This window comes from Vulpes vulpes, chromosome 2, assembly GCF_048418805.1.
Source record: "Vulpes vulpes isolate BD-2025 chromosome 2, VulVul3, whole genome shotgun sequence".
Classification (NCBI taxonomy): Eukaryota; Metazoa; Chordata; class Mammalia; order Carnivora; family Canidae; genus Vulpes; species Vulpes vulpes.
The window spans coordinates 132158778-132185723 of NC_132781.1; the positions used below are offsets into that span (position 1 = coordinate 132158778).

Consider the following 26946-nt stretch of genomic DNA (forward strand, 5'->3'; position numbering starts at 1 on the left):
ACAGCAGTCTGAGGAGTCTAAGAAGAGGGACTTAGCCGGAAGATAACCACTTATTAAAGCACAAGATCTCGAAGTAGAAGTTAGCTAATATCTTAGTTTCCCTCTTCTGTATTATAGCTACCTTTTAGTATCCCTAAGCTGTGTGTAGAATTTTGTTAAATATTGCTGCCTGGTTTGTGTGTGCTCTGTATAATTAAAAGAGCTATGTGTGTCCGTCCTGGGATAAAACAGTAGAATGCAGAGAGCTGATGTAGTTCAAAAACGTCAGATATAAGTTGCAAGAGCTGATTTATCTCCTGGGGTCTAGCTTCTAGAGGAAAGATGGCTGGTAGAGGTGACAACTGACTTCCAGGAGGAATTGGTGTAATGTGAAAATGACTGAGGAATTTCCAGAAAGTACTTGGCAGGGAGAACCTAGTAGAAAAATGAAATTCCAGTGACCTGTGCAGTGAGGCCTCAGACTTTGTTAGCCGGGTATTAAAATGAGAAAGTGCATAGGAAAGACAGTAACACTCACCAAATACCCTATGTGCTTCTCAACACTTCCTAGCATCCATATCATTAGCTGGGGCCATGTGGCTAGTATTGTTGAATAAGTTCTAAGAGAAGAGAAGTGAAGAGGCCAGGAACAATTTTCCAGGGTCTTTCCCTCCTAGGTGGCAACCAAAGGTGGCATATTCCAGTTAGTATAGCAACAAGATTAAAGAGCTATCATCAGTATGGGTCCTTCTGTATAGAGCAGAGCCTGCCACCAGTCTCTTTGAAGCATATACCATAGCTGAGATATAAACTTTTGTGTTCATTAAGCTGTGGGATTTTTGTTTATTTAAACTGCAGCATAACCTAGTCTATCCTCATGGATACACCGTGTAATATGATTGGCATGGTGCAAGGTACAAAGGTAACACTTCATAAATGTTAGCTACTATGGAAGCCTCTGGCTTGCTTGCCTTCTGACCCATTCCTAGCCTTCCCTGTGTTCTGAGGTCCATCAAGAGGACAGAGGCATCAGGCTGTGTTTCCAGGGCTCTTATGCCTGCTGGTGTCTAGCTGGGTTCAGGTAATAGGAGGCACTGAAGGAAACAGAAGAGTCGAACAATATGAGAAATCTGGATGTTTCTTCCCTTCTTTCTGCCTTGGATGGTATCTCTAGCAGAAAGTGCATCTTTAAGTTGTTAAAACAACAAGCAACCTAAAATTCTATACCCAATAAAAGTCTCCTTGAAAAATTAAGGCCAAATAAAGGCATATTCAGGAACATTACAACTGATAGAATGATAGTCACCAAATCTATACTAAAACAAATTCCAGGGGCAGCCCCAGTGGCTTAGCAGTTTGGCGCCGCCTTCAGCCCAGGGTGGGATCCTGGAGACCTGGGATCGAGTCCCATGTTGGGCTCCCTGCATGGAGCCTGCTTCTCCCTCTGCCTGTGTCTCTGCCTGCCTCTCTCTCTCTCTCTCTCTCTCTCTCTCTCTCTCTGTCTCTCTCATGAATGAATAAATAAAATCTTTAAACAAATAAAATAAAACAAATCCCCAAGGGATTCTTCATCATCCCACATGGAAGCATAGCACTACAGGAAGGAATAAAGAGCAACAGAAGAGGTAAAAATATAGGTAAACTAGATGAACACAAAATGAACAATAGTTTTAAAAATCTAGTGTGGTTAAAAATATGTGTACAACTAAAGTTTTGTAGGATCGGTTTGGTTGGAATTTTCTGGTTTGTTGGAAAAATACTGATTTAAAAGGGACTCTAATAAGTCAAGGGTGCATACTGTAGTTTCTAGGTAACCATTAAAAGAATAATAGAATATAATGTATATAGTTAACAAGATATTAGTTAACAAGATATTTGGGCACTAGATTAAAAATTATTTGATTTATCAAAAATATGACAATAAAGAATATTAGAACCACAGAACAGATGGGAGAAAAATACTAAGATGGTAAATTTAAACCCAATATATCATTAAGTTAAATGTAAATGAATTAAATATTCTAATTAGAAAATAAATATTACACTTGATTTAAAAAACCCACAAAACTCAATTATATGCTGTTTTTCTGAGATCCCTCAGAAATATAAAGATATAGATAGCTGGAAGGAAAAAGATGCAAAAAAGATAGACCATGAAAACAATAACAAAAGGGAAAAAAGGAGCTAGAATAGCTGAACTAATATATGTGACAAAATAGATTTTAAGGCACGAAGTCACTACAACAGCCTTCTAACTAATCTCTTTTCATATAGCTGTGCTCCCTCTAATCAAATCTTCAGCTAAGTGGTTCTTCTAGGATACTAGCCTGTTTTTATTATATCCCTAGTCAGATCCCTTTAATGATTTCTCATTGTACCTAGAATAGCCTCAGTTCTGTCATCTATCCTTTGCCTTCCTCTCTAGTTGACCTCTTGCAACTTATCACTTCCCTCAGGCTTCAGCCAGAGCCAAAGTCTTTCAATTCCTGAAACAGGCCAGACTCTCTTTGAAGATGCTCTCTTTCCTCTGGGCTTCATACCTAGCACCCTCTTCATTCACCCTGAACTCTTAACTCTCCTTCAGTGTCAAACTCCTACCCATCTTTCGGGTTTCATTCAGTATGATGTCCATTACCAAACCAATCTCACTGTCCCCTAACAAGCATAAGACAAATGGAGTCTTAAAAGGCATGTCTCTATTAGGGCTTGTCCTCTCTCTTCCTTACATTTTGCAAATTTATAACCAACAGGAGAAGAAATCAGTGCTGGTCAAACAAAGGATGAGAGACTACATGGAACCAAAACAAGTTATCCACCTGAGACCCTCATAGACCGATCTGTAAAAAATGAGACACAGTCATTCCAGACCATCCAGCTCTAGCTATGCTAACCCTCCCCAAAAAAGCCACTTCAGATATTCCAGTTATCCTAGCCAACTCATAAAATTGTGAGCTAAATTAAATAGATGTTACAAACTAACAAGTGTTAGGTGGTTGGTTATACAGCAGAAGATCATCAATACAACAGTCGATCTTTATGTGAAATCTTATAGTAAATATCTTGAAATACTCATCATATTGTACTTTAAAAAAATCTTTTGGAGCAAGTATATGAAGATAAACTGAAATCAGTATAATGTTGGCCACCTGTTACATATCCTAATGATTTTATATTTTATAAGGTGATGATCTAGGAATATTAACATCCTCTTGGATACTTTTGGTTCTGGCTTCATAATTGCTTGTCGAGTATGCAAGTTTTCTCTTTGTATTGTTGCCATTTGATCATTCTTAATTTAATTCTTTTGTTTATTTGAACCATGAATATGTATGATAAAAACAGCAATAGAAAAATAACATGTCTGCTTTTGATTTTCTTCTACAGGTCTTTATTTGAATCAACCTAGGGGGAAATAATGTTTTAACTACAGCTAAATTAAGGGCAGAGCTTTGGAAGTTAGAATCAGAGCATCTGAGATGGTAGGTGGTGGAAATAAGATTCCTTCTCTCATTCTGTGGATGAGTCCCAGATCTTTCTGGGCCTCAGCATCCTTTTGTAAGGGAGATAACAACACTTCACAGAGCTGTTCCGAGTATGTCAGTTAACCTTGTAAATGTTAATGCACTGCACACGGGTAAATTATTATAACAAATGAGCAGCTGTTAAGTCCTCAAATGGTTTTCTCTTTCTAGTCAAAATGAAATCAGTATGAAGCACAAAGGTGACGTGGCATTGTCCCCAGTGGAGCCCTTGTTGCCCCATGCCTTCTCTTCGTCTTCCTAAAGAGACTTATTTGGCTGGATCTGAGCCAGTTACATCAGAAATTTGCTTTGCAGTGGCTCAAGTATAGCTAGAAAACCTACACCATCAATCAGCTTAGCCAGGTTACTTGTGTCTTTTGATCAACATATAAGCAGACAAACATTTAAAATAGAGAACTCTACAACCAGCCTTTGAACCAACATAACCATCTTGGTTTCTTCTAATAGACTAGACTGTACTGGATTTATAAGGAGAGTCAAAAGTGACCACAGAAATTCTTTGTAATCATTTGATAGTGCCAGGGGCGGAAAAGACAACTATTTTTACAAATATCTGTTTTCCCTTTTCATAGATGACAGTGACGATAATACATGCAACACTTTGGCTGAGAAAACGGATTCAGGGCTGCCAGCTTTTTAACACTGCGTCTGTATGTATGTCTTCTGTTTTCAGGATAGCAGGTTCAGCTCCTATTTCAAGGACCTTTCTGTGCTGACAGTACTTCGTTACCTGAACTACAAGGTACCTTTGCCCTAAGTGAGTGGGTCTGTTCATTTGTCTATTGGCGTAATTTCCCAGCAATAGCAAGTTGCCGCTCCCTCTCTAATGATAACTGGGTTTTTTATTTGCCAGGCAGCCCAGGCAGTATTTATCAGTTTCCCTGCCGCTTGCTTTTAAGTGATCACTGATCTATAATTCCTCTTTGGTTTATCACTCAGGTCTACTTTATAAGATGACTATTTACGAGGCAATATGAATGTTGGCTGGCCTTGGACAGTTACAGCAACAGTTCATTTCAAGTGTCCCATTGTTATAAATACATTTTGCTCTCCACTCAACTCATCACAGAGTGGAAATAAATAGAACAATGAATTTTTCCCTATAGCTTTTTAGTTATGTGAGCTTGTCTCATCTGGGCTTTCACCTCCTTGTCAGCCTACAAGTAAACTCTCAACTCATAAGACACCTAAGAAATAGGCAATTTCTTTCTGAGATTCCAAACATTAGGGTGAGAAGCATTTGATGGGTTTGACTCAAAAGTGGAAGAAATGTCTACTGGGTAAGTATTCAAATACAAGAATTAAATTTCAGTGCTGCAAAAACAAACATTTATAAGATTTTTCAAATATGCTTTGTCTTTTTCCCCAAATATAATTTGCATTTGCTAAGTTTCTTTTGTGTTTTTTTTTTTTTTAACATCTTGACATTTGAATCTCACGAGAGTCTATTAGGTGTTCCTTAATAAATTATTCTAAATCTCATTAATTTCTTATCTGCAAGGTGCTTCTTTTAACGAAAGAGCATTGAATTGTAAATCCTTTTCAAGGTATTTATTAGGAGATATTGCTTTGTGACCTTTATGGCCATTATTTTGGCAGAACCGTTATGAAAATAAACTTAGTTCCTAGAATGTTTAAACAGAAAGAATATATTCAGGCTAACTTTCCATCTAAAGTCATCCAAAATATACTCTAAGGATAGAGAAGAGCCATTTTGTTTAGAAAGTCAATCTTTTTAATTCTGGTTTTGTTTTGTTTTGTTTCTGGGTAGACTAAACAAATAAGTCACCACAGGCACTGTACATTTTTTCTATTCTTTTCTCTTGGGATGAAATATGAAATAATCTACAAAGTAATTTGATCCAGCAATTAAAAACAAGGACATGAATTACACTAACAACTGTCACATAGAAAGAATTAATTCCCTCATAACACTGCTTGATGTTACAGACCCTGGGTGATTACGAACAGATTGTAATTGGAAAAGAGCCAAACCAATTCAGGTATCTCCAAAACACAGGGGTAAGCCTCGACTGGCAAACAGAGAACATTTTTTACTACCCACAGGAGTATCTTTTTGCAATTGGCGCTCAGATGTTTATCTAGTGATTATTCAGTGCACCCAGCAATGCAACCATCTGAGGTACTGCACGTGGCAATAGCACCGATCCTTGCTTCTGAGAGTTAGCATGTCATTAATGGAAAGCAGACCTTCTGGAGGTTGTGTTTCTAGAAATGATGTCCCCCCGAGTATGGATTATTGGCTGCCTGTGTTTAGCAGTATAGTATGTCATTCTAAATAATGGACGTTAGCTAGCTGGTGTGTCATTGGGCAAAGTAGGTAGAGGACAGTAATGCCTGCTGCTTAGTGGGAGAAATTTTATTTTCCCAATGGTGTGCAGATTTTATGGCCCCTTTCAAATACTTTATCATTTTTGGTCTGAGGCAAATCTCTTTATTGAAGAAAACTGTTATACCCTGATATAATGGAAAGAACTTAATTTGGAGAGTTGGAAGATCTAGATTTTTTTTTTCCTGCTTGTAAAAGGACATAATACAAAAAGAACATGTACAAAACAGTGTATAATATAAAAGTACACAATACAGAAGTACATAATTTTTTAAAGCATGGCAAAAGACAAGGAAAAATTCTTAATAATTAATCTACCCAGGGATAACTATTATTAACATTTTGGATTTTTTTTCCTAGTCCTTTTTTGCATTTTTTGAGGTTGGGATCATTCTTTTTTATACAGCTTATACCCTGTTTTGTTTTATTCTGTTTGCTTAAAATTTGTGAACTGTATTTTACCATGTCATTGAAAATCCTGACATAATTTATAACAACTGCCTAATAGTCTATCTTTTGGATGTTCAAGAATTTATTTAAACAATCTCCTGATGTTGTCTTAATTTTTAACCACATATTTGTACATAAATCTTTTTCTACATTTTTGCCATTTCCTTTGGATAATTTTCTAAATGGGGAGTGAGTGGGGCAAAGGGCATGAGCATTTTTTTGCAAGTTTCTTTCTTTTTATTTTTTTTAAAGATTTTATTTATTTATTCATGAGAGACACAGAAAGGCAGAGACATAGGCAGAGGGAGAAGCAGGCTTCCTGCAGGGAACCTGATGTGGGACCCGATCCCAGGACCCCAGGATCACGACGTGAGGCAAAGGCAGATTCTCAACCACTGAGCCACCCAGGTACCCCTCTTTCTCTTTTTAAAGAGAATATTATTGTAATACAGACTTACTGCAAAAAACAAAAACCATGACACTTAAAGAAGAAAACAAAATTACCACTCTCTCTGCAGAGAGTAATTCCTTCCTTCCCTCCTTCCCTTTTTTCTTCCTTCCTTCTTTCCTTCCCCTTTTTCCATGGAAAAGCAACAGAATCATATTATAAAAATGGTTTAGTAATTTTTTCTCCTCTAGCAATATACTGTGGACACAGAGAACATAATATTTCTAGGGCTTTTGGTAAAACTGATGTCCAGAGAGGCCCAATCAGTGCCACTCTCATCTGTGGGGTAGACATGACCAGCTCATTCTACCAGCACCATCACCAAATATGGTCTCTGCCACACGCTTTGCTACTGGATGGTAACTTACTATAGCTTTCCTTCGTATTTATTCGCACATGTGTGAAGTTCACTATCTTTGTCCCTTTGGACTCAAGTTCCCTCTTTTGTCATTTGTTACCATTTTGCCCCTTTACTTGTGCAGTCTCGTGTGTATATCAATTGGTATGAGCTCTTCATCTAATAAGTCATTTGGACCTTTTTCATTATTGTGGCAAATGCTTTGCCTTTTTTCTTCTTTGTCTCTTAATTTTATTTATTTTTTTAATTGGGCTTTTAAAATTTATTCGAATTCATTTTCTTACCATGTAATACTTTTCTCTTGCTTTCAGATGCAGACAATCCCTCCACAGACAGAGAACAGGTAAACTTTTATTTCCTCTTTATAGTTTTTATTTTAACATACCTGGGCTTGGTCATGGAATACAGCAGAAAGTTAGGATCTACATTGAACTCTCCAAATACTCAATCTTTCCTGTCACATTATTATAGGTTTTTGTTTTGTTTTGTTTTTAAGCATATATAAAGTTCTTCTATGTATAAAACTGTGTTTCGGAATTATGCCTTCCCTTCTAGACTGGGTGGTTTATGGAGGCAGGCCAATTTATTGTAGTCATGCCTACTATGTACCCCCCTCTATTTGGCCTAATGAAAGTTAGTCAAGCAGAAGATAGTTGGAATTTCTGCAGGGAAGTAAAAGTCCGGTCCATGGTAAACTCGCCAAAATTTGTCATCCCACCCCTAAAATGCTGTATGGTATGAATAAAATATTATAAACTGTGCCTGAAAAAGATAGGTGGAAATATCATCTATGAAAGGTAATTTGTATAGAAAGAAAAATCTGTTTGAGATCTGATTGAATTCTAGGTATGTAATACTTTCCTAATGAATAGCCATGGCCTTTTAATTTTATGTTAAATGCTTAATCATAGGGTTTTGATTCTCCTTATTCTGATTTTAAGAGAAAATGCAAATGTTACATGTACTGGGTGTGCAAACAGTGGGGAGAATATATGTTAGATTAAATTTCTCCAGAAAAAAAAGACTGCTTCATTAACTCCAGTTTCCAAAATACAAGCTCAAAAGTACTATTTTCTCAAAGGTTTTGATTTCTTAGAACTTAAAGTGTGAGGCAATTTGGGTTTTCATCTTTTGTGTGTGTCTCTCTCTTTCTCTTTTTCTCTCTCTCTTTTAGTGAAACATAAGAGGGCCTACAATACCATTGGTTGCATCTGTAGAGTCAGGTCAGAGAGCTGAGAAGAAATAAACAGTTGTACTTCCAAGGCAATAATGACTGACCGTGTAAGGACAGGACCAAAGGGGCAGATGGAGGGGAGCAGGGAACAAGAATTTGTCCTAGGAAAGGTACAGTCACAAGTCACCAAGTTTGTTTAAGGAGGTTATGTCTCAGAACTGTCTTGGCCAGTGATATGTGAACAGAGACAATTAAAAGTACATAAGCCTAAGTTACAACATCATCTGGAGTTAGTGCATTCTGGTAATTCACAATCCACTCTTGCTTAGTATCATCGAGTTAGCAGACTTCTTCTGAAATAACAACCAGTCATAAGATGGTACTGCTGATGCCTTGCTCTGAAGTATTAAAAACTCTAAGTCATAGTTTGGATAACCTAGCCATACCCCATGTCACAGTATTAATGCAGAGAGGGAAAAATTTGGATTCAAATTTCCTGCATCATGAAAATTCAAAACAAGAGCAATATTGCTGCCAATCAAATTGGCAAACCTGTCTTGATTCAAAGTCCAGATTTCTGGATTAAAAATTCGCAATCAGATCAGGTCTTGGAGGATGCAAAGCTATGTGGAACAAGCATTATTAAACATTTCAAAGTTCTCGAATCGCCACTTGATATTTTCCACTGTGGCTTCTGGAACCACAGTTACCTTTGAAGTATTTGAAGCTGTGAGTCTCAGTTGCTAATTGTGGGGACACATCTGACTTCATTGAATAGTACAAAGCTTGTAAAGATACACATCTGAATTACACTGCAGGTGCCTTACTCTAATGTTCACCTACATTTACCAACTCTGTCCCCAAATTCACACTGGGCCTGTTAATGAAGTTTATTTATAATATGGATGAAAGATACCATAAAAGGCAGTCTAGCTTCAGACACACACTTGGGGCAGCATCTGTTTGAAAATCACCCCAGACAGGAGGCGCTCATCCTGGGACCCCCAAGCAGCAATGACAGAAACTACCAAGTAGTTAACGCACTGTGAAATGTGACACCCCCCCCCTTTTTTTTTTGCAAAGAGCAAATGTTTCTTTTATAATCACAACCACTTCAAACTAAGATTTCCTTGGGGTTCCAGATTTAAGATGATCTGTGGTTGAAGGAAGCATGTCAGGCAGGGTATGTTTGCAGTAATAAAAATCTTCCCATTCTCTAACTTAAATCTGCTTTGTCCCCTCAAGGTAAGTCTGTCCGCCACTTCCCCAGGGCCCTTTGGTGTCCAGAGTGCTGTGGCAGTGCTCCTGGAGATGAGAAGAGGGTCTGGCTTTATCTTTAGAGCATCTTTAAAATACAGATGACAAGACAGAGGCCGACTACAAAGCGTGGCAGTGTGGTATTTAGAGAACGCCGAGCTCTGCAGACAGAAGCCTGCCTCTACATTAATTCATCTCGAACCATTTTCTGTTCTCATTATAATTTTATCTTAGGAATTAATACATTCTGCCATTTTCTCTTCTGGCTACAATCTAGAGAAATCCGTGAGCTTGAATACATTTTGTACCACTTTGTTCTGCTTATAATGTTAAGATGTTTTCAAGAATGGATTAGTTCAATGCCACTCTCCCTACTTTATCTTCAGATTAAGAACTTAAACAGGAGACTGCACCAGGCATCGGTGGGAACGTGTTTCTAGCACAAAGATGGTATAAAGAGTAGAAAGTAGGGAAATCGGTTTTGTCTTTGGTTTTGCTTTTCTTTTTTTAAGATTTTATTTATTCATGAGAGAGAGAGAGAAAGAGAGAGAGGCAGAGACATAGGCAGAGGGAAAAGTAGGCTCCAGAGCCTATATGGGACTAGATCCTAGGACCCTGGGATCACCACCTGAGCCAAAGGCAGATGCTAAACTGCTGAGCCACCCAGGTGCCTCTGCTTTTGTTTTTTTAAAGATGTGTTGACCTCCCGGAAATTTTACAGACAACCTGCAAAAACGAATTTTAAAAATAACTGAGGTTAGGGCACCTGGGTGGCTCAGCAGTTGAGTATCTGCCTTTGGCTCCGGTGGTGATGCTGGGGTCCTGGGATTGAGTCCCACATCAGGCTTCCTGCAGGGAGCCTGCTTCTACCTCTGCCTGTGTCTCTGCCTCTCTCATGAATAAATAAATAAAATCTTTTAAAAAATAAAATAAAAATAACTGAAGTCATATGAGTCGGGTGGCAAGGCCTTTAGGAAGAAAAAGAATTCATCATGAGTCACTTTTTTTCCTAAGTAAAGGAAATACAAATCTCTCCTTCATAATTACGTTAAATTTTTTTTAAAGGCCTAACAGTTGAAAAGTACACACACACAAGAAAGTACACAAAAATTCTAAGACTCAAAATTAGCCCCAAGTGTAAAAATATCCTCTGAGTACTATAATCTCCAAAGTGGCAAAGTCATTTTGAAGAATCATGTAATAATCAAGTTCACTTGGCCACCAAAATCAAACTGGTAAAAGTTATTTATTTTTTTTTAAATTTTATTTATTTATTCATGAGAGACACACAGAGAGAGAGGCAGAGGAAAGAAGCAGGCTCCATGCAGGAAGCCTGATGTAGGACTTGATCCCGGAACTCCGGGATTGCACCCTGATCCAAAGGCAGACACTCAACCATTAAGCCACCCAGGCATCACAAAAGTGATTTATTTTAATGTGGGATTGGAAGGGGGTGCTTAAAATAGTGGAAAACTATTCCATTTGGGGTAATATGACATTTTTGCTTTGTTAAGAGACCAGTCCTTATTCTAAGTGAAAGTCCAAGGTAGTAATGACCACAGACCGTGCTTCAAATATGAGATGAAACTGATGATTTGCCAGGGGAAGATATGTATACTGACCACCATTAGGTTAGAAAATGCCATCTTAAGCTCTTTCTCAAACTTTAACCTGCTGGCTCTCCCTCTCAGGTACTCAAACCTTTCGAAGATCTTCGACTTGCTTCTCTCTTATGCTCAACAGCACACATCGGTGACATTAGTTGGGGGTGCATTCTATGTCTGGGAGACAAAAAAGTTAGTTGACTTCAGTATCTGCAAATTAGTTTACTGTGCCACAGACACTTAACTCAGGTAGAGGCCCTTACCTCTACCTGTCTAGTTCGCATCTCCCATGCCTCTCAGTGGTTATTGCAGATTTTAACCCTCTTTAAAACCTCCTCCTTTCCAGTTTCTCCCTGTTCTCTTCAGAAAACCATAACTTCTGTTTGCAGAAAGGAAAAAAAAGTCATCATAGGATTTCTTGTGCTACAGCGTCCCACAAATGTGTCTAAATCTATTCCTTTCTTCTCTGCCCTGCTCACTCCCCATCAGTCCAGGCAAGGGGTTGAGGCTCCTTCTTGCCTCTGGGGTTCCTCAGTCCATGTGGTCAGTCTCAACTACTGCACCACCTCCAAGGCTTACTCCATCAAACCCCTGACTCTCCTTCCAGAACATTCCACCTCCCTTCTGCTAAGCCAGCTGGACTTCTGAGTATACACAAGATCAGGCCTCTCAATTCCTTAAAACGTAATAACAAACACATATTTAACTGGTTTTAATCCCAAATGTCACTCAGATTACCTCTGCCCTTTACAGCCTAACTTCCTCTCCTCCCACTAATTTCTGACACTCTGTGGTTTTGGCCCCACCATCCTGCAGAAACTGCTTTCCCGACCTGAGAGTCACAAATGGCCTTAGTGTTCATATCTAATGGACGTGCTTCAAGCTTCCATCGTTATCTTACTTCTCTGCAGGAATGATACTGTGCACTGCTTCTTCCTGCTTGAAGCTGTTTCTTTTGCTTCCCCTCTAAATTCTTTGCATTCATCTGGCTGTTCTTCTCAGTTTCCTTTGTTGGTCTTTTTGCTCTCCCCTAAAATGCTGCTGGGCCCCAGGGTTCCATTGTCAGCCATCTGGTTCTCTTTCTTTCTGTGTGCTTTGTGAATGATCTTGCTCAAATCTATGGCTTCTCTATTTCTTGTATCTTTGTAGCTTCCAAATCCAAGGCTTTGTTCCAGCCTGTCTGCCAAGCCTCTGCCTTCCTCCCTTCTGTTTGTGTGTTCGTGTATCTCGGGATCAGCACGGCTGCTCTTGTTGACATCACCACCCCTTCTTAAGTCCCAGCCGGTCCTGCCCTGGCTGACGTGTGGAGCTAAGATATGGGAGCTCATGGCTCTTGTAAACAGCTCTCCAAGTGATAGTATCATTGTTCACAACCAGGCAGATAAAAAAATGAAAGACAAAAACAACCTGAGTGACTCAATTTCTGCTATTTGTCAAGCCCTTATAGAAGAACATATTAGAATTGCCCCCAATTAAATCAGGCTGTTTTACAAATAAGCTAAAAATTAATTAGCTCACCGAGCATATAGATGTCTCCCATTCCACCCCCATTACCTGGTACCTTTGAAACTCTTAAGGCTTTTTGTTCTCAGAATGTGAACTTAGCCAGAATTTTTGGGCTAGAGTTTACCTGGTGGCACTGGAGCAAGAGCAGAAGATGTAATAATTCCCAAGGTCAGGAAATAGCATGGCAGTCATCTTTCTTAAGAGTTTTGAAGTAAGACTAGTTTTCCTGTCAGGAAACCAAAGAATAAAACATCTTAAAATCAACTCTCAAGACACTTAACATCCATTTTATACTCCAGGAAGATTTCAACCAGCTACAAGTGTATAATTTAAAAATTCAGCTTATTCAGCAGTGTGAATATGGAGAAGGTAATTGTATGTCACCAATTTAGAAACATCAATTGGAAGAGAAGTTATCCAAGCTCCCTCATGGTATTTAGGATAAGGTTAAAGAGAAGGAAACACGTTTTATAAATATGTGAAGAAAGGAGGCTAGGGTTATTTCTGTCCACTGTTTATATTTAATTGCCTCTTTTATTCTAACACTACACTATTGTTGCTATTTGAGGCTTAACTGCAACCTACGATAAACAAGGAAATGAACAAACCCCGCCTCTAAACTGTCCTACTGAAGTTGATTTCAAAAACTCTCCAATGGAGGCTCTTCCACAGAGGGAGAATCGTTGACTTTTTGTTGCCTGGATAAGCAATTTTAAAAATAAGCCTACCATCTGAAGGAACTCAAACTCAACAGTACCCTCCAAAGAAGATACTCATTGGAAGTGGAGTAGCTGATTTACCATTCCTTCTTCTGTAGACTGAACACAGATGGGACTTTAATCAAATATAATTTTAAGTGACACCAGCTATTAAAACGTTGCTCTGTGTGAAAGCAAGACTTTGTGACTGAACATATGAACAGACATCTTCAGGCCTTCCATTCATTTTCTTTAAATTTCCAAAAACAGATTTTCCACAGCGTAGGAGAAGAACAGTCCTTAGCTGCCCGGGGACCACCATTAGCAGTACCAGTGAAGTAGTTCACTCTCCCATCTCGTTCAATCCCTGCTCTCTGTGGCACTGGTGACAATTAACTCTAATTGTAATGGCAGCCGGTCTGATGGAGACTCTGGGCTGTTAGGGATGGAGCTGAAACCACTATACACTCATTTCCCCAAAGACCGTGGACCTTCAGGGGGTAATGACTTTGTGTCATTATATCCAGAGCCAAAATTCAGCTGATAGACTAAAGGTTAACAGTTCTATTTCCCATTACCCAGGCTTGTAGTTCCTATTCATGTTGTGGTAGTCTCAAATAAGTTCTGTGTCAAATTTCCTGCTTGAAGCTTGGAAGACTTTCTCTTTAGTGAGAAACAGCAGCACCTCCCCCCGCCCCACCCCGCCACCAGGAAAATAAGTTTTAGAATGGGTTAAACAAAAGAGGAGGGTACTCCAGAGCAAGGCTAAAAGATAATATAACATTTTTGATATATTTAAATGAGGAAAATAAAAACATAAGTATATGGCAGTTCCAGCAGGAAAGAAACTAAACAACCTTACTTACTTTTTCTCTGTTACAGCTTACATCACTAGCTAGAAAGACTGTAACATTTTTCTTTTGCATTTCTTTATGTAACCACCCTTACAATAGTATTATGTAAAACAGGCATAAACATATATGGTTTGTTTAAAACTAAGCATTTCGTTATAGTCCAGGGATTACTATAGAAAGTTGGATCCCTGGGGCCACAGAAACCAGATTTTTTTTTGGCTCCCATCAGACTCCAAACCCCATAGGGGTTTATCAAGCTGGGTTTCAAGTGTCCTGATCCGTTCAGACTCCAATTAACTTGTGCTGTTATATCGGTTTTAATTCAAGTCTGTGTTGCTCATCTCCCAGCAAGAAGAAAATCAACATAGGAAGTGAGGTTAAATAAAGTGGTGGCTGAGAATTTGTTAAAAAAAAAAACAAAAAAAAAAAAAACAAACAAAAAACAACCCAACCAACCAACCAGAAAGGTCCCCACAAGAAAGTTAAAACATTCTAAGTTTCTTTGACTATTACAAGCAGAATCTGATAATCGCACAAACAAAAGTAAACGTTCACCCGGTGGCTTTGATGGAATCAGGGATCATGCTTGGCAGGCCTGCTAGAGGCAAACAGTCTTTTACAGCACACATCCAGGGACTGAAGAAGAACTTGGGAGGGCTGGTTTTCTTTACTGCCACCCTGTCCCTTTTTTCTGCCTTGTATTCACATTTTTTTCTCATTTCTATCCTATGGAGTCAACTCTGAAGCTGCTGAAAGAGGATTGACTTTTGTTTCCATCAGACACCTGGTCATCCTTAGCCACAGTCAGCTTTATTTAAATCCACAGCTGGCTTCAAAAGGGAAAGCCAAGAGGGGCGAGAAAGAACAAGGAAAAGCATTAAACAGCACGCAGACAGTAGGTAGGCAACTTGGAAGTTTTTACAATGGGAGATTGATTCCCCAGCAGCCAGCTGAACAGGTACTCTAAAGGAGACCCAGGCTTGAGTCAATCATGAGTAGTGGAACAACTACACCTGGGCATGTACTTTAGCAAGTCTTAAACGATGTAGCCTCTGACTTCTTTCATGTTTATTACATTTCTTTTGTAGAAATCCTCATTACATTAAAAAAATTATTTTGTATGCATGGAAGTTTATCATTTTTCCATCCATGCTCTGATGTGATGATTTATAAGAAATATAAATATTTGATTCTTCAGATGACCAAGATATATTTCTCATAGATACTTGGTCTTCATTCACAGTCCCTAGCTGGTCCCTAGCTAGCAGTTCCCCAAACCCTTGAAACTTCTTAAGTGTTGAGAGCCATAAAGGTATCTCTTGCTATGTTAATAAGGTGACTTTTGGAAAGCACCTGAGGATGGGGCTGGATTGCCAGTGGAGCCAATTAGGTGATTTCAGCCTCACACCCTGACCTCCAGGGATGGAGTTCAAGCATCAGTGGCTAACGATTTAATGAATCTGGCCTTATGTAACGAAGCCTGCATAAAAACACAAAAGGGCTGGGTTTGGAGAGTTTTCAGGTTAGAGAGCTTGTGGCATTTTGAGCCTGCCCAGCTAGGTCTGGAACCTTGCTTGGTGGTAGAAGCTCTCCACCCTGCTCAGATAATGGCAAGAATAGTATCAGTGCTTATGTGCCTACTTACTTGGTATTTTACTAAGCATTTTACTTGCCTTATCTCTATTTTCACAACAGTACTATAAGAAAATGTTTTCTGAGGCTGCTTATTGGTGAAATATCCAATCCCTTTGTTTAACTGGTAAGAAAACTGAGGACGACTGCCTCTATGTCACGTTTTAGCCAGTAAGTGGTGGCATAGTGGGGACTCAATCCTAAGATTTCTAGTTCTAAAACCATTAATCCTTACCCAACACTGCTCTCAGAGCATATCTGAAGACCTACTTTATCTGATCATCAGATTCCTCAGTTTAACAAGGAGATTGGATGATATCATTACCCAGTTCTGAAATGATCTGATCAAGCCCTGCTAACTTGGTGGGGAAAAAGGGGTGCTCCTGAGCCCTTTCCCATCAGCTTACTGAAAACCCCGACAATTCCAAGATGTGGAACAGCAGCAGACAGCTCTAATCTCCATTAAGTGGGAGTTTAAGATCTACAACCAGATCTCAATCTTGTGGTTTGAACTCCAGATGTATTTGAATAAGTGTATCTATGAACTTCTCATATATCTGATAAATCTTAGAATATCTGCCTTGCTATCTCAAAACAAGAACTCCTCCCTAGATTCTATGTGCCAGCTACAAGCCCTGTCTTTCTTTGCCCCTTGGAACAGGACTCATTAGATGAGTGGTCTCAACTTGCTACCACTGTTGTCTCCCATTTGTTTCTCAGCCTACTCTAATTTGACTTTGACCGCATCAATCCAAAGAAATTTCTTTTGTCAAGGTCACCCACAACCTCCTTGATGCTCTTCATCTGGTCAGGCCTGAAAAAAACCTATAGCACCATGAGACAGAAGAACAGGTAAGAAAAAGCAGAATCTGTAAATCAGAACAACAATTTATGAACTATCTTTACTGAATCTCTTAAGCTAAGTGCAAAAGACAAATGCACATCATGAGACATACACATCCTTTAAATAGATGCACATTATTTTCCATAAACTCTTATTACCACAGAAGTTTCTTTGCCTTATACTTACTGTGTTAAGGAGTATGGGTAGTTTGGATTTTACTTAAACAAATGCACCCTCCAGTTTAACTGTTGGTACCTATCAGTCTAATATTTACTGAGGTTATATTAAATTTGTCAAGGCTACCTAAGCTAAATAAGATTCCAAATAAGATTCCATTATAATTCCAACATTTTGTAGCCATGGAGCTCATCTAAATTGTCTTATCTCCTCAGACTCAGGAAAACAGGTTAGAGCGTTAATGATTCACCTGCTGTTACACAGCTGGTCTTGGTAGACCTGGGACTAGAAGCCAAGTTTCAGAGTTCAAAGCCAGAGTCCCTCTGTAATATCATGATGCTTTGATATATTTCAAAACAGGAGTGGATTTGACAATGAGATATGCTTTTTTAAGTCAGTTAGTGATAACAAGATAATGCTTAAAAAGGAGAAATTTAAATCTCTCTCTAACTCACCTATTCCCAACCCAGCATATGTTTTGGCCACTTGGAAAATAGTCCCCAGTTCTTTTTTAGATAGGTAAACTACAGTAATTGGTTTTGCAAATGTTTTACCGTCTTAAAAATTAGATTAACTCAAGGTTATAGCATTAATAATAACTTTTATTCAATTGCATCCCAATAGGCTCTCATGAGTAGCTAACAAATAAATGGCAGGTGGAATTAAAGCTAATGTACCAGGAATTTGGCCTAACATGTAGCGTGTTTTAGTGATGGCTGGCCTGCCATTTGTCTTCCCCAGTGGAAGTGGAATGTGCGCTTGTCAATGTCATCATAATATTCCACAACACAGTAGTTTATTGATGTACAAGAGGCAACTTAGATGTTTCTTAAGACACATTTTCATATTGCTTAGCTTTTCTAGTAAGCAAATTAAATATTGGCAGAGAATTTTTCTACGCCACAAAGTTTAGAAACCAATTTTCCTAGATATTCTTGGTTGGAAGACCAGTAAGGGACAAAGCTTTTCAACCAAATCCCAAGCGTCTGGCCATGAGCCAGCTACCAGATTGGACCACACTGGTAAGATGAAAACATGCTTTCTTTAGACTGAAGAGATTAGTTGTATAAGTAAACTGAACTTCTTTTCTATTCACTTGAAACATGGCACTACACTTAGGATGGAGTTGGTATATCCTTGACCAAAATCTTGTTTTAGGTTCTGAAATTAGAAAAACCAGGAAGACAAGGAGAAAGCTACACTACTCCATTCCCTGAAGACCAGAACAGCAGGTGTGCCTATTTTCAGAGGTAAGTGAAATATTTGCCAAATCATTTGGCACATACCAACTCAAAATGTGCCAAATTACCTGTCAAGGCTAAACAGCCTTTTTAAAAGAAAGATAAATGTCCTTCCATACATATTTGCATGGATCCACAGTGCCATCCAGTGGCTCATTATGTCGGTCACAAGTGTGCAGGGTTCCAATCGCCTCCTAGGGTTTCAATCCAGGCTGACCACCCTTGCCTTGGCATTGGCCTCTTTGGTACCCAGAGACTTTGGGGCTTGGTAAGGGGAAGTGGATGCATTTAAAATGAGCTGTGTTGGAGGAGTTGCTGTCAGGTTTGGGTACCCTGTCTGTGGTGTCCTGAGTGGGCGTAGCCTATAGGATTTTTCTGAAGAGCAAATGCCCATGTACCTTCTTCTATTGAATTTATACCAAGATTAACCTACTCAACACCCCCAGATCTCTGTTTTTAGTACATAGCCTTGCTAACTGTAGGGGACTGGGCCAGCCAGAGTATGGCAACCTATTCCATTATAATTCAACTTGGTAAACAGTCTTAAGCTTTTAATTATCCAATTTCTCTTTTAAAATGCCTTAGAAGGTTGAATTTCTTTTTTAAAAGAATACAAGGAGTTTTGGGCTATATAAGCTGATGAAAAGTAGATAAAGAGGAAGGAAGGTAGCAAGTGAAGGAGGAAGGAAGAGCAAAGGGAGAGAAGAGTCAGACTTGATTATCTTTTGTTGAGACAACTCAAGGGTCATAGTGATACTACCTCTTCTATTATCAGTTTCCAGAAACGGGAGGGCAAACAGGGATTTTGAAAGGACAGTAGATCATATGGTGACAGCAGCAGCTGCATGTTACTGTTAAGAAATAGATTCCTTTTTAAGTAGTAGCTATGCAATGACGAGCGTGGAGCTGGACCAATCAAATAACAGAACTCCTTTAAGCATACCTTCCAGGTTGGCTATGAAGAAGCAGAGCTTTCACTAAAGAAACAAGAATCTGAATAGGAATTGTTAATCAATACAAATAGGTTGATTCTCTTTCCATTGGCTTTCCCAGCATCTGCCTGCAATTGACAGACTTGTAATATGGTTCAGCTTCAAAATCTCTAAACTTGTCAGGCCAAATTTAGACATTTCAGTTTTGTCCCTTCTTTAGCGTTTGAAAAAAATCCCATGAAGAAAATGTGAGCTGCTCTGATGAGCAGGCTGTTTCCTTCCCAAGTAAATTTAATTCATATGGTTCCAATCATAGTAGACCTAGGTAAGCCATATCCACTGGGGGCTATACCCTTAATTTTCCACTTGCTATTTAATCTTACTTGGTTTTAGTACATCATTTAAATAGAAATGAAGGAATCTTAGAAATCCTCAATGAGGCTGATAACCCCAATTTAAAGATACAGATACTGAGGCCCATTTTCCAGTTGACATCTTCTAAGTGAGTGCAAGTTTAAGACCTAGAGTAAGAAGACCTAATAGAAAAAGAGTCAGTTTCTTTGACATTTTTAACAGTAAAGCAGTATCTCCAAGTTTGGTATCAACAAATACATGATCTAAGAGCTTGGTGAAAAGATAGGAATAATGTAATTACATTGGCTTCCCCTCTTGGTACATTCCAGGAGTGGGTATGGAATCTTCAGTGATTAATAAAATGACCTTCCCATTTGTTTTGTGGAAATAGGAGATTCTAGATTGCTTTGCTCTGCTTTTCCCTGATGTCCATAGTGACATAGTTAGACTGACTCATTTAGACTTTGAATCCTTGTGGTGGGTAACTTGTGGTTTTCTGGATTCTTACATCTGAGCTAGAGAAAGGCTTTTTTAAAAAGTTGAGGGGTATAGTTTGTGATCAAAGATTTGGGAGAATGATATTACATGAATGTATTCTGAAGAGCAGAACCTCAGTTGGGAAGAGACATGGGAAAATTTTCTAAAGAAACTATGATTAGGCTACTGGCTGCCAAGAATATCTTGGTTAGCAGGTTGCAAATGATTCCATATTGGAAGAAGATTTCCTGAAGCTTCAGCCGTAGGAGAGAATGATGCTGGTTAGCAAAAAATAAAGAGAGGGCCCTTAAAGTGACAATTGAGATCTTGTATTCTACTTGAGAGTCTTTGAACATATGTAGATACACCAAAGATTACTTGAGTACTAATAGTACAAATACCGCTCTAACCAGCTCAAAATAAAAGACAAAAACAGAAATCAGAAAGACCATTCAATGTTGATAGATGTCATCTGGCAATCACAGATACCCATAGGCATAAAGTGAAGCCCAATTGGGCTTCATGGGGCCGGAAGCTTGGGATCCAAGAGTCAGAAACTGAGATCCCAAGATCTCTCTCCCTGTCTTTCCCAATCAGTATATATTTATGGAAACCTATCCAAGAATCAAACATAAAAGGGTTCCATTCCTGTAGAATCTGGCATTCTAGCCTGTCTCTTTTTCTCCCACATCTCTAAACCTCACTGCCATCTGCTGTTCCATTTCTTAACAAATGAACTTCCCTGATTTAATCTCAAGTACCCTATATCTTCAACAGGAATGGACTTTGGCTTACTGTATTACAGAATCTGCTTCTGATTATTGATGACTTTCAGCTTGTAGAGTGTACCAACTAAAACATTATAATTAGCTATTTCATGGATTAGCTGGCTTTGGACTGGAGGTCATCCTTGATCGAGGTTATGAGGTACAAGTGTTGGTAGCCCAGGCTGATCTCTTGATCCAAAGTCATTAATGGATCCAGTTATTAATGGAATCATTAACACATAAAGTTCTTAGAAAAATGGACCATTATTGAAGGGGGAAATGCCAACATATCTATGAGTAGATTATATATTTTATTTCTCTTCATTTATACAAACTTGCTTTGCTAAACATTAGGATATGTCCCCGGTTAAATCTTCCTTTGGTATCACCAATTTTAAGATGATAGGATCAATTTCTGCCAAAAATTTCTATCATTTTAATGTCACTAGCCAGTCTTTGTTGGTTAAAATTGGGAGTTAAGTAGAAATTTCCCTTGTTGGTGCCTTTAACTTCTAAACTATGAAATTATCTACAAGACAAGGGAACAATTGGCCAGGTAGGTACTCTGCTTTTAGCAGAATGGTGCTTCTAGCATATGTCTGGCTAGAGTAAGAAGAATGTGAGCCATCTTCAGCCTATGGCAAATTTGAGGAAAACATCACCCATATTATAGACTGAGATTTTAGGACTCTATGCCTAGTTTTGAGGTTACAGCAATGGTATATGATCAGATATTAAATTTGATTTCTCCTCCTCTTATTCTGTGGGAAATGTTCTTTGGGTCAATATTAAGTAATCATCAATTTTGCATTGAGAACTTTGCAGAAGATCTGGTAATGTGTTCATCCTTTAGATGCCATATTCAGGACAAACCTTTATAAGTATGTGTAGTATGTGCATCTTGTTGGCTATAATGAAGGCTGAACTAGATCATTCTGAAGTGAAAGTAGATGACATTTAGGGAGCAGAATCACGGACAACTGCCATCAAGCTCTTAAATATTATGGATTTTTTATTTCAGCTTCACAAATACTGGCACATAGACATCCACCATGACAATCAACTTGTCACATTGGTACAGCTGTTACACATCTGTCTGATGCCAAGCAGAATAATTTCTTCATCAGATTTGTCAGAATAGTAAATAATCTGTTGCTGGTGACAGTAGAACCTGCCTTTGCATGGAAAAGTATGGGCTCACCAGAAGACCACTAATAATCTGGGCAAGTTTAGGACCTTTGAAACAAATTATTTGTCCTACCGATAGTATTATTCTTGAGCAGGTAAGTCCCTAGAGGACTGAATTGAGAACCTTTTCCCATAAAATATGTGTTTCAAAATACCTGCTTTTGCTCAAAAGGATAGAACTTATTTTTCTTACGATTTTATCAGCCATAACCAACTGTAGTTTTAAAAGAGCTTTCCAAGTAGCTCCTACAGGAATGATCTCATTGAGTCTCCACAATAACCCTGTGAGATAGAGCACTTTTTACTGCCATGATTCAGTATATGAAGATACTGAAAGGCTTGAGAAATTAAATGACTTTCTCAAAGTCCTATGCCTTGTTTGTATGCAAAATAATTAGAACTCCTTCTAGGTGTTCTGTCTCTTCACCCAATACTTCACCACAATATTGCATTTTCTGTCCTGTAACATTAAGCAAATCTCACTTAATAGTTCCTCTTGGTCCAAAATGGCTGCCCCAGCTCCTGCCTTCTCATTTGCTTCTCAGCCATAAAAGCAAGGTAGATCTGCTTACCGTCCATAGGTTAAAATTCAGCCACTTGGCCACACAGCAGTTAGGTAACCCATAAAATGTACCTTGTGTGTGTGTGTCTGTGTGTGTGTGTGTGTGTGTGTGTGTGTGTGTGTGTGTGTGTGTACAGCCATGGGCCCTGCTAAAATTTAGGGGAGTCTATTAGAGGAAGAAAAGAATAAGTTTGAGGAAAAAAATTAAGAGTCTGTTATACAGTATCCAAAGAGAATGCCAAGCAAAAATGGCCTCCTGGTGAGTCTAATCTGGTGTGATAGAATTTTAAGAGTAGTGTTTTTTGGGATTTGTATGAGGTCTTCTAAATGATTCCTGGAAAGACCAGACAATTGCTTTCCTGAACTACTCGGTTTCCAAAGAATTTTAGTATACACAGTTGTATAGCTATTTGGAATTTAAAAAAATTATATATCCCAAACATTCCATAAACATTTAAGTGAAGCACATGATCTGATTTTAATATAGAATGAACAGGTTCATATTACTGGGAGGGGCAGGGCCATGCGAAGAAGTGGACGTTGTGCCCGTGTCCATTTCAGAACAAAATCAAGAGCTTTAGTTCTCTAACATTTTTTCATACCTCTGATCTCCTGTTCCCCCACAATGTTGGATCTTGAAGCTCTTGCTCTTGGCACTCACTGGGAAACAAAGGTGTATCAGAGGACCTTCAACATTCTTCCATTGGTAGGGCAGTTTTGAAAGAGAAACTCAGGAGGCCCAAAGAGAATGCCTAATGAATGATGAAGGGCCAAGAAAGGTGGAAGCTGAGGAAAGAATCTATTTTGTGAAAGAACTGAGCACAAGGAGGGGAAGTGCACAGCTCACCATGATGGATGATACAACATTTTTTCCCCCGGGTTTCTTTCACCTTTCTGCAGGATTTTAGTTTCTCAGTTCAACTTAAATTCACTCCCCCTCTCATTGCAATTGCTGTCTTCTATTCAAAATACATTGAATAATCTCACCTTGCATCTTTTCAATAGGTCTTTCCTGGTACCCCTTTCATGGCAACTTTGTATGTGTGTGTACATGTATAAAAAAAATCTTATGACGTGTCCTCTGGAATCATTCAGAGTCGAGAATGCTGTGTTCCTTTTGGGGGGAGTTTCTCGGGCAGCCCCAGTGACAAAGCAGAGGAGCAGTGGGTGAGAAGAAATTCCTCCTGCTTCACCAACCAGAGCCCTGGCCTGCCATTTCACAAAGCCTTGCATTTCTCACTCAGCAGAGTAAAGCAACAGCCCCCCAGGGCAATCTTGTAATTATACACAGCTCTGCTCTTACAAGGCAGTATGCAGATTGAGATCATTTATCAACTCTTCACTTACCTAGGATGATTATTTTAAATACAGTAAAATTTGCTACCAAAAAAAACACAAAAAACAAAAAACACACACACACAAAAACCGAATTGTTCCTCCCACTGAATTCATTTGGTCTGAATAAGAGTATATTTGAGTAAAGAGCTCAGCATCCAGACAGAAATAAGTCCTTTTCAATAGCCCTGTCTTTCTTATTCCAGAGCATAGATATTTGTTTCTGATGTGTTATTGATGAAACACCCTAGCTCTGGAATGCCTTAGAACCTCCTGTCTCCTGAGTTTCAGATATATTAGAAAGCGCATTGCTTCATCCACCATGAATAATGATGCAAGCAAGAAAGCATCTTTATAGACCATAGAGCTTACATGCTTCAAGATCATGTATGCCAGATCATGAGATTACATACATCCCAGATCAGGTGAGCTGGGAGTTAAGACCCCCTCATCCCAGGCTTGGGACCCAAGTCCCCCCATGACTGCTGGCTTCCATTGTGGCTTTTTCTTGTAGAATGACACAAAGTGATGTGTTCCTGCCAAGGATCTTGGGGTACTGATTTTCTCTGGTTGCTCATTTTCTAGTTCAACTTACCATAGTGGTCCAACCCTAGGAATAGGCCTCTAGCTTTGGGTCTTCTCCTTAGTTTTTCTATTTAGTCCCTGGTCCCCTGTAAGATAGGACCATACTGAAACCTTCCCTTGTTAGAAAACCAGGATGCTGTCTTTTTCCTGTCAGTGTTCTAAGGCTGGAGTCATGCCACTCAAACACAGATTCCCAAAGAACAATGGCCCAGTCTTTTAGGTATGGAACCTCAATTGGTATAAGAAGGACAATAGTTGATATTCGCCGAATGTACATACCATAGAATTTGTTCTGTTGGTAACAGAGGGTCCCATGTGTGTTGGTTTTAATCTTAACCTACCTTAAATATAAGTAATATTGCGGTCAGGTGGTGTCCTCTGTGCATTTAATTTAGGCTAATTCAAGTATACATGCTCTCTCAAAAACTAAAATACATAAGAAGACATTATCTGTACATAATTCTCTTTTTTTTTTGTAAATTTATTTATTGGTGTTCAATTTGCCAACATATAGAATAACACCCAGTGCTCATCCCATCAAGTGCCCCCTTCAGTGCCCGTCACCCAGTCACCCCCACCCCCCGCCCACCTCCCCTTTCCCCACCCCTAGTTCGTTTCCCAGAGTTAGGAGTCTCTCATGTTCTGTACATAATTTTTAAATATTCTATTTACTCTGTGTACTTTGATGTACTCTTTGTATTATATATTTATAAACATGTATTCCGTTATATTAAAACCATAGGCCTAGCACTAACTATTCCTAAATAACTCCTGCATTTCTAGGCAGCCTTTTTGGACTGTCTACTGAGCTATGTCAAGACCCCACCCCGCTTAACCTGGGCCACCAGGCAAATATCCTCAAGTTCTTGCTCATATATTTTCCTACCAAATCCATAGCATGATGGTTGCATGATGGCTGAGGAACCAGATGACCATATACCAGCAAGACCATCATCTTATTTGATCCTCCAAGTAAAGTGGTGAAAGATACTTAGATCAGTTAGACACCACCTTTTTAAGTGGCTCTAAGCAGAGGGAAATGGTCAGAATTTTGCAGCTAACTATAAACAGGCACTATTTGAATGCTTTACTGGAGATCCAGACATTTTTTTAAATTCTTTTTAGGATTTTATTTATTTATTCACAAGAGACAGAGAGAGAGGCAGAGACACAGGCAGAGAGAGAAGCAGGCTCCATGCAGGGAGCCCGATGTGGGACTCCATCCCAAGCCTCTGGGGTCACACTCTGAGCTGAAGGAAGACACGCAACCACTGAGCCCTCCAAGCATCCCAGGAGATCCAGAATATTAATGACTCCTAACTTCATTCTGTTCTGGATTCTTATCCTAGCTACACCTAGAACTAATTGTCATGAGTTTGAGCAAATCACCTACCCCTTCTAGAACTCATTTTCCATTCCTGTGTACTGAGGTGGTGGAACCAGAGGATCTTTCTTGTCCCTTTCAGGTCTAACACCTTGTAGTTCTTTCCACAAAACAATTTTTTCCACTAGGCATCTGGCTCCTGTCCTTGCCCTAACTCAGGCCAAACGCTTTCTAGAGAGCTTTAGTGCATGACTTGTTGGGGAATTCTTCCAGCCAGCTTTGGTGGTGGTTCCACACCACATCCTCCTGTGCTCCTGGTAACATCAGGGGTCTCCCACACTGTAGCGAGCCCTGTCTGGAATGAAAGCTTTAGTGGGCGTCACTGAAGAAAATGACCTCTTCCCTGTCAAGCACAGTGGCATGTGTTTTTGTATATTTTGATTCATTTATTTCACATCTCTTTACATAAATCCAAAAGAGAGAAAGAGGGAGGAAAGGAAGTCAGACCACAGAAAGATTAAATGTTACAGAAGGTCAGTTTGAGTTTGCTTCTGGGTATAAGAGAGCTTCACAATGGAAAAATTATGATAGATGTGTCTAACATTTCATCTTAAAAAACTCAGACTACTTAAGGCCAGGGGTACCACACACAGAGCTCTTGCATGTGGGCTTCCTCTTCTGTAACTCACACCCGGGGAACGTGGGTGAATCTGAAAACAAAACTTGATAGGACCATTTACTTGCTCTTTGCATTCAGGCTGCTCTGGGACCAGATGTTTTCTGACTTCTCTGAACTAACACATTTCATCAAACTGACTTGATGTGTGGCTCTCCCCAGCCGTTAGCAGACCATCTCCTGGGACTGCCTAAAAGCAGATTACCCTCATGCTCCTTTTGCATCCAGATGAAATCCAGTTCAAGAAAACAGCAGGGCAGCTAGCTTTAAAAGGAAAAAGCAAAGAGATTTTACCAGAGAACAACCAGCTCTATAAGGAGCAGAGGAGAAAAGGAGGGATTTGGCCACTGCTTTGACGGACTCTAAGTGACTCCTCAGGACTAAGAGGCCAGTCAGCCACCTGCTACACACAGTGTCCAGTTGCCCTGGCAACTCCCCCCATGGTCCTTCTGGATGCCTCTCTCCTTTCCTAACGTCTTAGAGGCTGAAAATCCTTTCTCTTTCTTCCTGCTCCCACTCTTCCAGGGCACTGCCTACTAGTAGACTCACAGCTATTACAACAGCCTCTTCTGGACTGTAAGTTCCTTGAGAGCAGAGATTGGGAATCCCCAGATAACTACTAACTAAATATA

The 26946-nt window shown here is 39.3% G+C and overlaps 1 long non-coding RNA gene across 2 annotated transcripts in view; it reads left to right on the top strand.

Moving 5' to 3' along the window:
• Positions 1–26946, top strand: part of LOC112935468 (uncharacterized) — a 205160-nt gene that overhangs the window by 2098 nt on the left and 176116 nt on the right. For both annotated transcript variants that reach the window (XR_012000020.1, XR_003238179.2), the window contains exons 2-6: positions 3364–3458; positions 4195–4263; positions 7439–7470; positions 16573–16704; positions 18032–18123. This is a non-coding gene — a long non-coding RNA (uncharacterized lncRNA). The remainder of the gene's footprint in view (positions 1–3363; positions 3459–4194; positions 4264–7438; positions 7471–16572; positions 16705–18031; positions 18124–26946) is intronic.